Consider the following 11,794-nt stretch of genomic DNA (forward strand, 5'->3'; position numbering starts at 1 on the left):
ATGGGCGGGGCTAAAGGCCCATTTATACTCCTGCGTAGGGTCTACGTGCGTACCTACGCCGTAGGCTACGCACGTAGCCATGCATTTATACTTACATTTACTCATTTGGCAGACGCTTTTATCCAAAGCGACTTACATTTGAGGAACAACATACAAGCATCAACTACAGATCTACAACTGACAATACATACTAGCAGCAATAATAATTACTAGTAAGAGCTCACAGTACATATCACATCAATGGGGTAGATACCCAGGGAAGGAAGGAAGAGTTAACAAAAGTGCAATCAATTCAAGATCATTGTAGGGGATAGAAGAAGAGCACAGGAAGTGCATGTTAGAGGTTAGGAGTTAGAGGAAGTGTTCTCGGAAGAGATGAGTTTTCAAGAGCTTCTTCAAGTTAGTGAGGGACGCCCCTGCTCTGATGGCGTATGGTAGGTCGTTCCACCATCGTGGTGTCACAGATGAGAATAGCCGGGACTGAGATTGCTTTGTGTGAAGGGATGGCAGAGCCAGGCGGCGTTCGTTGGAGGAGCGTAGCGGGTGAGAAGGAACATAAGTTTGTATTACGGAGTTTAAGTAGACGGGTGCAGACCCAGTAGTCACTCTGTACGCAAGCATTAGTGACTTGAATTTGATTCTGGAGGCCACAGGGTCACTGAGTGACATGAGTCCTTTTGAGCTGATCAAAAACCAGACGAACTGCTGCGTTCTGAACCATTTGTAAGGGTTTCACCGCACAAGCTGGGAGACCTGCCAGAAGGGCATTGCAATAGTCGATGCGAGAGATAACCAGGGCCTGAACCAGAAGCTGGGTGGCGTACGGAGTGAGGTAGGGCCTGATTTTCCTTATGTTGTATAGAGCAAAGCGGCATGACCGAGAGACAACAGCAACATGGTCTGAGATGGACAGCTGGTCATCAATCATTACACCCAAGTTTCTCACCACCCTGGTTGGAGTGATGGTTGCGGAGTCAATTTGTAGTTTGATGTTATGGTGGATAGATTGCTTGGCTGGAATGACCAAGAGTTCAGTCTTAGAGAGGTTTAGTTGAAGGTGGCAAGCCTTCATCCGTGCAGATATGCCGATAGACAGACAGACCGTGATCCGCGCCGAGACAGTGGGATCGCCAGGCGGGAAGGATTGGTAGAGTTGTGTGTCGTCTGCGTAACAGTGGTAAGAGAAGCCGTGCGAGCGAATGATCGTCCCCAGTGAGGTGGTGTAGATTGAGAAGAGAAGGAGCCCAAGCACTGAGCCTTGGGGCACCCCTGTGGAGAGGCAGTGGGAGGAGGATAATTGTCCTTGCTACAAAACATTGTAGGAATGCCCCGAGAGGTAGGATTCAAACCACAGGAGTGCTTTACTCGAGATGCCCATTGCTGAGAGACCGGATAGCAGGATCCTGTGGTTGACCGTGTCAAAGGCAGCTGATAGGTCAAGCAGGATAAGAACCGAGGATTGGGCTGCAGCTTTAGCTGACCTTAGGGCTTCTGTTACAGACAGAAGAGCAGTTTCAGTCGAGTGGGCAATCTTAAAACCAGACTGATATGGATCTAGGAGGTCATTCCGTGAGAGGAATTCTGAGACCTGTTTGAATACTGCCTGTTCAATAGTTTTGGATAAAAAAAGGTAGAAGAGACACTGGTCGACACTGGTTCTCAACTTGAGTTGGGTCAAGTGAGGGCTTTTTGAGCAAGGGCATAACCCCAGCCCTTTTGAAAGTGGTTGGGAAGGTTCCTGAAGCCAGAGAAGTATTTATCACATGTGAGTGATTGTCGGGACCACAGTAGGAGGTATGGCTTGGAGGAGATTTGTAGGAATCGGGTCCAGTGGGCATGTAGTTGGACGGCTACGGGTCAAGAGTTCTGATACTTCGCTCTCTGTGAGAGGAGTAAACGAGGAGAGTGAAGAACCACTGACCTGGGAGGGCAGAGGAAAAGATGTAGTAGGACTGCTACAATGGTTGAGTGTTTCAAAGAATTGGCTAGTTATAGCCTCCACTTTGCCTGTGAAAAAGGCAGCAAAGGTATCAGCAGACAAGTTTGTGGGTGGTGGAGGATTTAGTCGCGCTTTAAAAATGGAAAATAATTTCCTTGAGTCAGTGGCACTGCTTATAGAACGCAGTTTGGCAGCACTGATGCTTGTTGAGAAGGAGGATAGGAGCAATTTGTAGCCCTTAAGGTCAGCGGGGTCCTTGGTTTTTTACCATTTTCTTTCACCTGCTCTAAGATCAGTATGGAGCCCACGGATGGTATCAGTTAGCCACAGGTGGGGCTGGTTTGGGCGAGCAGGCTTGGTGGATAGAGGACACAGGCTATCCAGGCACAAGCTTAGTGTAGAGCACAGAGATTGTGTGGCATCACTGACCTCAAGTGAGGAAAATGTGTTGAGGGAGGATAGAGCGGAAGCTACCACTGAGGCAAAGTGAGCGGGAGACAGGTTGCGGAGGTTGCGGCGGTGTGAAACCAATGGTGTTGGAAGAATGGGCTTTTCCTGTAGGCATACCGTGAACTGAATGAAATAGTGGTCAGACACATGTAGAGGTGTGACTGTTAGGCACTCTGTAGTAGTTTCTGGACAAGAACGAGGTCAAGCACCTTGCCAGCTTTGTGGGTCGGGGGTGGTGAGAACCCATGTTAGATCAAAGGACTGAATCAGAGACAGGAAGTCTGCTGAGTTTGAATTGTCTAAGTGAATGTTCATGTCACCGAGGACAAGTAGGGGACAGTCATGCTCTGCAATTGAAGACAGCAGTGTGTCTAGCTCCTCCACAAAGTAACCCATTTGTCCTGGTGGACGGTAGATGACAATCACAGAGAGCTTTACCGGTGCGGACACAAAGACAGCATGGTATTCGAAGAATGCATATTGATTCGGTGTTGGAAATCAAGAACCCATTCCCACCCCCCCCTCCCAGACGGCCGGGGGTGTGGGTGAAAGAGTGATTGGTGGACAACGCAGCGGGGGTAGCAGAGTTTTCTGGTTTGATCCAGGTCTCCGTGAGCGCCAGTAGCCCAAGAGATAATGTGTTGGCATAAGCAGTGATGAAGTCAATCATGTGTTGACTGCTAACTGGCAGTTCCATGACCCAACAGACAAGTAAACAGATGTGGGTGGTGCCCATTTTAAAGGCTTGAGAAGTGCCTGGTTTCTGTGCCTGATGGCATGATACCTCTTGCGTGGACCGGAGACAATAGGAATAGTGTGGTAGCACATGGCCTGAGTGTATTTGTAGCTAGCAGCTTTAGGTGAGTGGGTGTGCCTCAGAAGGGAAAAGGCTTCTCTTGTAGGCGGCCTTGCTCAGTGGACTCGCACAGGTAGACTCGCTGGTCTTTACCCAAGTAGGTCTTCACACAAGGAGCCCACGCTAACACTGACGCTTCAGTGGTAGGCTTCACTAAAGTACTGTGAGTCTAATTGCACACAGGTGTTGGGCATTAAGAATGATTGCACCCAGCTGAGATCGCCCTCCAGATTAACAAGACAAAAGCTTGGTTTCAGTGGGTGGGACACACACCCAGTTGCTTGATCTCGCTCAGCCGGCCTTCAGATTCTAGTGGATTGCTCAGTAAAAGTGCAAAGAAATAGCACCTCAAGAGTAGGAAAGATAGAGTACAGTATTACCTCACTGCTGCAAACTGTTATTTGCCCCACGATTCTTGTCCTGTGTTTACTTGTGTGTAGGTGTGTCCGTCATTCTGCAATTACACCCCCACACGCTAGTCAACAGTAGCGCTACAGCATCCACTATGTTGACTTTTGCCGGCCGAGCAGGTTAACTTACGGTTTAGGCCTCCGCTAATGTAAATGGGGTAAAATTGTAAACGTGCGGCTGGTGTAGCCTTTTCAAATGTTACCGAGCGAATAGATCACATTCTGATTCTGATTAATTTCGCTCGGGTTACAATGGTCAAATATATTGATTCACTGTGTTACAGAAGCCGTTTTGGCCGCTAGTAAAAGTTACTTCAATGTGCGGGGTACTTCTGGTCAGCTCAGAGGCATTGCGAGGCTACCCAGCCAACCAATCACAGAGCTGACGGTCCGCATCGATTTGACGTGTAGTTACATTTTTGAGGAGGTGCACGTCAGGCGACGGCGTAGGCTCCGTGGCCACGTGATTTGACGCCGAAATATAAATTGCACTTAAGACGCAAGGAAAAGATGCAAGTGAGGGAAACATGGATGCAATTAAGAGACTTGAGAAGCAGCCAGAGTCAGGACCTATTGGTAATTTCCTTCCTCTTCCTGCTACTGTAGAGAGCAGTCGTGCTTTTCCTACTCTCCCATCTTATCTTGGCTCGCTCCTATTTTCTGTCTACTTTGGTCGTGTGGAAACTTTTGTATTTCGACCACCTGCCTGCTGTTCTCCTGAAACCATCAAAATGGACTTAATCAACTGGTGACTCAGCGCTATTGACAAGATTTTCACCCAGAAACGTGCTTCCCCGGGGCGAGCCGAACTGTCCCAGTGGAACATTCGCTGCAGGCTATGCTCGCGACTCTCCTCACTCGAGTTGCTGAGAGTAATCACTGGTCTGACAATGAAATTAGAAGAAATGTCAAAATCACTACAAGAACTGGATGCACGTATGACGCTGAGGATGAGAGCGAAGGACACTGATCCGGATAAATGTTACCAAATCAACCTAAATTGGAATAAAAACTATTCCCCTCCCCTCCTCCACCCGAGCGGGAAAACGACTTGCAGCTGGCCTTCCTATATTCTCCTGCGCACTGGTTTATCTCTCCTCAAGGACAAGGCCAATGAACTGAACTTGTCAGTTCTGAAGCCTCATACTTCACATACACAGACTCATCTTACTCGCACCATACACCCCCCTCTCGAACTGACTGCCTCAAAACTGCCTTCTTTATTTCTCTTCCTCACATGTCACCTCAAAAAATCCCACCATGTGACCGCATGTAATGTGTGTTGTCTTGTCATGTATACTATGTTGCTGTCTGCATTAATTCTTTTCTGGAAAGCGAGTGGCGGCGCTGAATATAGCTGCGGCCCGGAGGCTTGCTCCAATAGAAACAAATTTCACTTTTGTGAATCTCATTCAGTGTGGGGGGGTCACTAAGATCAGTGCATCACTGCTTCAGTTCTTCCAAAAACAGACGAGATCATGAATGACCAGCAGGGGGAGCTAAACCTGCTGCTGTTGTAGCGTACGCTCCCAGAAGAAGACAGGAGCTGAGCTAAAGAGTTAAAACAGTCTCCAAAGTGTTTTTACTGAGCTGTAAAACACTGTGCACAAATGCATCAGTAAATCTGTGTCTGGTCCTCTGATTTACAACTCGTAGATCATCATTTGGACGTCACTTTAGTATTTTTCAATGGAAATATATTTGTGAATCTCCACCTGTTAGTGCGACTGTTTAATACTGTTGTGTAAGACAAAGTTCACTAATGCAGGGCTTTCCAGCAGATCACTGTAATATAACATTTATGGAAAACAACTGCTCACTCCTTCAAATCTCATATTACTCTCCCCTCTGATAAACTTTATATAGCACCTTTTAAAACATCGTTTTAAACACAGAATTAAAGGCTTATGGCTAGTGTAATTTTACATTTTTCTTAATGTCAAGACAGTTACTTCCTTATCTTGTATGTGGCATTCAGCCCATCGGTTCTTACTGATAAATGTTTAAATGCATCACTAGGAATCAGTATAATAATCTGTAGGAATATGTTTCTGTAGCACTTAGTCAGAAGAAACTACAGTGTGTTCATGGTGATGAAGGAACATGTCAAACAGTGCAGCAGTGAGGCTCACTGAAATCTTCAATTTTGATTTTCAAAATTCTGAAAATAGTGAGAAATGCGCTCAGTTACCCAGAGCCCAAAGTGACACCTTCACAATGCTTGTTTTGTCTGACCAACAATACAAAGCTCAGAATTATTACAAATAAATTAAAATATTTTAAAGGAAAAGCAGCAAATCTTGAACCATGAAATGTTTTTACATGAAAAATGTCATCCAAGTTGTAGATTTAATGGCAATCTAATAATCATGTTGATTAATTGGCTGAAATATAACATTGCTATTTTTAGACATATCAGAAACTCACTTGCTGTAGAAGCACCCAGGGTATATATGAATGCAATGATTCCTTCTCATTTCAACTATTGCATTTCATGCTGGTCAGGTAGTAAAAATATTTTGAATTCTTATTAAAGGATGACAATATTCTTTAATATTACGTATTTTTTTCTCGACATGTCAGAGAACACAGATCTGTGGGAGAGATTCTGAATGTGCAGAAAGTTTTGAACATGAGCAGAAAACCTGCTGAAACACAGGAGCTATTGAAGTCCAGGAGTTTCTAACTGTATTAAAATAAATACTTTATCATTTAGGCCCTGCTTATGTACTTGTTTAACAAGATGTGCTGCATTTGACACCATTGACTATCACATCCTATTACAGAGACTAAAACATTTTAATTTCCTTAGGACAAAATAGGTTGGAGGAACGGCAGCACTTGGCTGATTGTGCTGACCACTTATGCTGGATTTCACATTGCGGGGGATGGAAATTTGGCTAGCAAACTGGAACCCAATGATGAACTTTGCCACCTGGAAAACAACCTTTATACCAAGAGCACTGAAATGGTATGTATGGAATCACATAATTGAATCAACAGTCAAAAGGCATTGCTATGTTATCATAACTGATGCGCAAAACAAGAATAAGAAGATGCAGGTTATATTAAAGGAGACCTATTATGCTTTTCCATATTTTTATGACTTATCTACAATGTTTTTGTTGGATGTTCATGTTAAACATGGCCAAAGCTTCAAATAATGAGGTAAAACTATTTAAAAGAAATCCCTGTGAGCCAAAACCTCAGATTTCCTCCTGTTCTGAACGCTCTGTTTGCAACTGCTTTTTCTACCAACGGCTCCGTTCTACAACTTATGGAGCTACACGGAGCCGGTATTCCATACAGTGGATATAAAAAGTCTACACATCCCTGTTAAAATGTCAGGTTCTTGGGATGTAAAATAATGAGACAAAGATCATCATGCCAGCTTGTAAAAAATTATTTATCGCCCACCAAAACTCAACAACAACTTTATCCACAAGTTTCGTTCCAAAATATGACAAGCTCCCTTCAATATTCACGTTTGTTGCCCCTCAAACCCTTTTGCAAATTATTTTAAAACTCTGTTTAACTCTTTTGGCCTTAATCAAAGTGTGAATAAGCTTGGCCACACCTTGGCCACTATATCTTGCACACTTAACCTTTAAAAGAGGTAATATTAGGTTTACAACATTTCATTGATTGCTGTGTACAGGACTACCCATCTGTTGGACAACTAGCTATGCAGTTGGAAAAAAACAATATTCAGCCGATATTTGCAGTGAAAAAGAATGTGGAGAATGTGAACAAGGTAAATGTATTTATTTCTGTACCACTTTTTATTTATTTATAGAGTACCTGCATTCTTACTTTGATTCATTCTTCCTGTTTTATCCCAGCAACTCTGATTCCAAAATCAGAGGTGGGCGTTCTGTCATCAGATTCTAAAAATGTTGTTGAACTAATGGGAAGTGTCTGCAGCTGCAGCCTCCAGTACTGCAGCTATAGAATATTGTCCTGTTTTTCTAACTAAAAAAACACTTATGTTGATGTTCAAGCTCATCTTAATTACGTCTAATCAGGCGCCGCCATCACCCAAGTGTATCTGCTGCAGGTTAACACACAAAGCTACTGTTGCACATTTTAATTAAACTCAGGGTGGCTTTGGGTATTTTTATTGTAGGAGAGATCATGTCTCCTTACCTGCAACATAAACAAAGATGGGTACATCGTAATCAGCACACCGTCTGTTCAACCTCGAGTTACAGCTGCTCCAAACATTACTCACTAGCAGGTGTCACGGCTGTCGCTGTCATCTTTGTGTTTCCCCCTTTCTGTCTCACCTCTACCAAGTAGGCTGTGTCCCTGTGGAATGAAGACCTGCCTACTTCCTGGTTTCTGGGGTGCTGACTTCAGTCCCACCCATCGGTTCCCTCTGTTCCCAGCTCAACCAATGGCTTGTCACCACATCAGGATTACCTCCCGCTCATGAGGAGAGTCCACCAGCTGCTCGAGGCAGCTTGTCACAGCCAATTGACTTGTGTGCCGCTTGTGTTGACTGTGTACCTTGTTAGTTAGCTCTGCATTGTGTTTAGTGGAGCAGTTCACTTAGTCTGTCATAGTCTAGTGGTGGTTATGTTTAGTAGCCAGTAATCATAGTACCTTTTGAGTATTTTGGTTTGTGTGCATTCACCAGCTTGTGGCTAACAAAAGGGTGGAATTAGCGTCCACACTGACCGCCACACGTAGTAATCTTGTGTTAGTTTTCATCAGGTGTAGTGGGTGCTGTGCTCTTTGTGTTTTTGGTAGTAAGAATCTGAAACTCTGCTTAAATATATAGTTAGGTACAGTCCTCCTTTCTAGGACCTCTTTATTTTAACTTTGTTTGTTATTTTCACAGCACCCTCATCCACCCTCCTTTTGTTTGTTGTTACCTGCCTGCATCCCCGGTTACCAAATAAAAGTTACCTTTTTAAGATCTATACCAGTTTTTCCTATATGTTTATGGCCCCCACTCCCCTAGACCAACAGGGGGTCGTAACACAGGTATACTCCCTCTTGTGGTCAAAGTTGGAACCAACACCCACTTCTCGACAATGCCCTGCCTGTGAACACGGAGCACAATACATAACCACACAATGCCAAGAAGCAAAAGTACTACAGAACAATACATGGAAAAACAACATAATAAACCCCACTGTTACACCCAAAACAATATGTAAGGGCTGTACCTCTTTTATGGACTTATGAACCCGTTATCCTCACACTACTCAAATCGGACTCATTAAATATCAAAATCAATATTTTCCAAAACCAATGTCTGTTTTTTTTGTTTTCTGTTTATCTGCTTTTCCGTTTTGGTTTTAAAACAGAAAAACAAAAAACAACTTTTTTTTGTTTTGTTTTTTCTGATTTGGTTTTGAAACTGAATAATCAAAGAACGAACCATACACAGATTGTTTAGGCACACACCCCTGTAATGGTTAGGGTAAGGGTAATAGGCTTCGGGGGAGTAACATAGTTAGCTAACTAACTAGCTAGCTGGCAGTGTCATGGAAAACTAGGATTCCACAAATGCTGTTCCGGTCCTAGGAGTGCGGTCCTGAAAATGCAGCATCCAGTACTGCAACTACATATTACTCCAAAATGCCCTCTGATGCATGGGATTGACAACCACTAGGCAAATAATCATACGTGTTTTTTGATTCTCTCTATGATATAACTGTAATAAGCTACTGGGACTTGACTAAGAAAAATGATGTGTGGACAGAGCGCTTCCCTACTTCGTAACCTACATCAGTATTGTGGTAACAGGAGAACAACTATCCTGTGAGATGCAAGAGAGAGCCTGATACTTTGTGTGAACAGGACTTTTGAGATACGGTCTGGGTTGATAGTTGACTATGACAACCCGTGTCCTACCAAAAGTCAAAATGGTTTCTTTTAACCATGCCTATGATATTTTTCTAACCTAAAGAAGGTAGTTTTAGTCCCCCACACTTTGGTGTGGGTATGTAGTGATGGGGCGTCTAAATTAAAATAAATTTTAATAACAAAATAGAAAAATTCTTTTGAAAGAACTTGAAAAGAAGAAATGTTGCCCCAACAATTACACAAGTCCAATAAAAGTACACAGCAACAACATCAAGGAACAAATGGACTCTTGAGTAAAATGGGGGGCTTTATGGGGCATTGAGCTGATTACTAAAAAAAACTACTTTGGTGACATAAAATGAGTTTTGGCTCACAAAACTGATCAAAGAACATTTCTATTATAACATGCAGTACATCATAGAGGGAGTGACGCTGGTACAGGCGTTAGCGCTTTATTGTGTTTTGTTGCAGATTAGTTAATTTTCAGTTCTATCACTCTTCTAACTTTCCTTAGATGCAATGACAGCTATTCTGGTCAGTTCTGTGAGTGTTACACTGACGGTAAAGACGAGCGGTCCCTGCGAGCTTCCTGTCAGAGGCAGAACGGCAGCGAGTGTGAGGGCAGAGGAGACTGTGTGTGGCAGGTGCGAGTGCCACAACACAGACAGTGGAAGCACTTACTATGGGGAATTCTGCCAGTGCGACAGTGAACACTGTGAGAAGTTCAACAATAAACTATGTGGAGGTAGAGTTCCAGTCACTTTCAAATCATCTTCATTTTTAAAATGTTCCCTCAAAAGACCTGACTTCTTCCATTATGGTTTATCAGATACGAGTTTTTGAAAAGGGACCTTAAATTTGAAAGAATGTGACCAGCTATAACATTATGACCATCTGCCTAATATTGTGTAGGACTGCTGAAACAGCCCTGACCCGTCGAGACACGAGGGCCGTATTACAGAAACTTCCTAACCGGCACATCCTATCTTAACTGCTTGGAAACCATGGTAATAATGGTTACGAACTGATTTAGGAAAAAGGCCGTTACAGATTAACAGTTCCTAAGTCAATATTTTAAAAGTGTTTTACAGAAATCCTAACTTTGTAAAATCTTAAATAAATTCTCCTAACTTCAGGAGAACTGTTAAGTTGTCCTAACTTTACTTTTCCACCAGGTAGTGTTTGCTAACTCGTTTAATCCACATGGCTGCTCTTTAATTGCTTTTATAAAAACAACAAAATGTCAACAAGTGGAACTTATTCACTGATCTACCGATAGTAGAAAGGCAGAAGGTGATGTGACGCTAGATAATGTCTCATTATGTAACAAAAGGACAACACAGCCAACACCTCTAAGTCATCTGGCTTGAAGTTCAATGATAGTTGTTTCTGCTCCATTTTCAGTTAATGTTTCATTAAAAACAAATGACCAAAAAACAGCGATTACAAGTCGTTTAGCTCGATGAGAAAAGTGGCATCGGTTGCTAGGTAACAGAGATAAAAGTTGATAACCGATGTTGGATTGAGTATTTAGGATTTCCTAACCTGAGATAAGATAAGATGAAGAAAGATAAGATAGGATTCCTAAAGTTCATTAGGATTCACTTCTGTAATACCAAATTGAGAAAAATCCTTTCTTAGACTCTTCCTGTCTCAACTTAAGACGTAAGATAGGAACTTTCTGTAATACGGCCCCAGGACTCTACCAGACCTACAATACGAGACGTGCCCCACCTGCCCTGATCCTTGCCAGACTAAATTGTAAGAATTCCAAACTTCTACTAGGAGCTGCATTGACTGCCTCCACTTTGAGTCAGGTCCCTTTAAAAAAAACTGCCATGTGGCTTGCATGAAGAGCATTGATCACGTCATGGTAGACCAGTTCACCATACAAAGCAAGCAGTGCCAGCAGAGGGACACGGAGGGTTGCTGGATCAAATTTAGACTACACCAGCTGGTCGGAGAGGATAACTACATGGCTGAAATTCTGAAACAGAGAGGTAAGCTGCTGATGAAATCAAAAATCTCTTCAGAGGCCCTGATCAGACAGAAAGCGCTTTTTGCGCCTTTTATTGTTGAACTTAGAAAAAGAGCAGTGGGCTGCATTTTTTGGATGTTGCTAGAGTGACTCCTGACTTTTAAACTTAGCTGCTAAAGTTTAAAATAAATACTAACCATGACACATGAAACAGTAAAAACAACTCGTCATTAAAAAAAAAAGTAGCTCAACTTAAGTGAATTTGCTTTCTGTGATTGAAAACAGCTTCTCCTGTATAACTCTGTGAATATGTGACATATCCACCTGATTTGTCACGGTTCTGG

General features: G+C 43.0%; 1 pseudogene; it reads left to right on the forward strand.

The window, feature by feature from the left end:
* The first annotated feature begins 2,862 nt into the window (after positions 1-2,862).
* Positions 2,863-11,794, forward strand: part of LOC119910785 — a 17,848-nt pseudogene continuing 8,916 nt past the window's right edge.

The sequence above is a fragment of the Micropterus salmoides genome, unplaced genomic scaffold (genome assembly GCF_014851395.1).
Source record: "Micropterus salmoides isolate LMB-PRFRI ecotype aquatic unplaced genomic scaffold, ASM1485139v1 Ms_hic_scaffold_19, whole genome shotgun sequence".
In the NCBI taxonomy this organism is placed as follows: domain Eukaryota; kingdom Metazoa; phylum Chordata; class Actinopteri; order Centrarchiformes; family Centrarchidae; genus Micropterus; species Micropterus salmoides.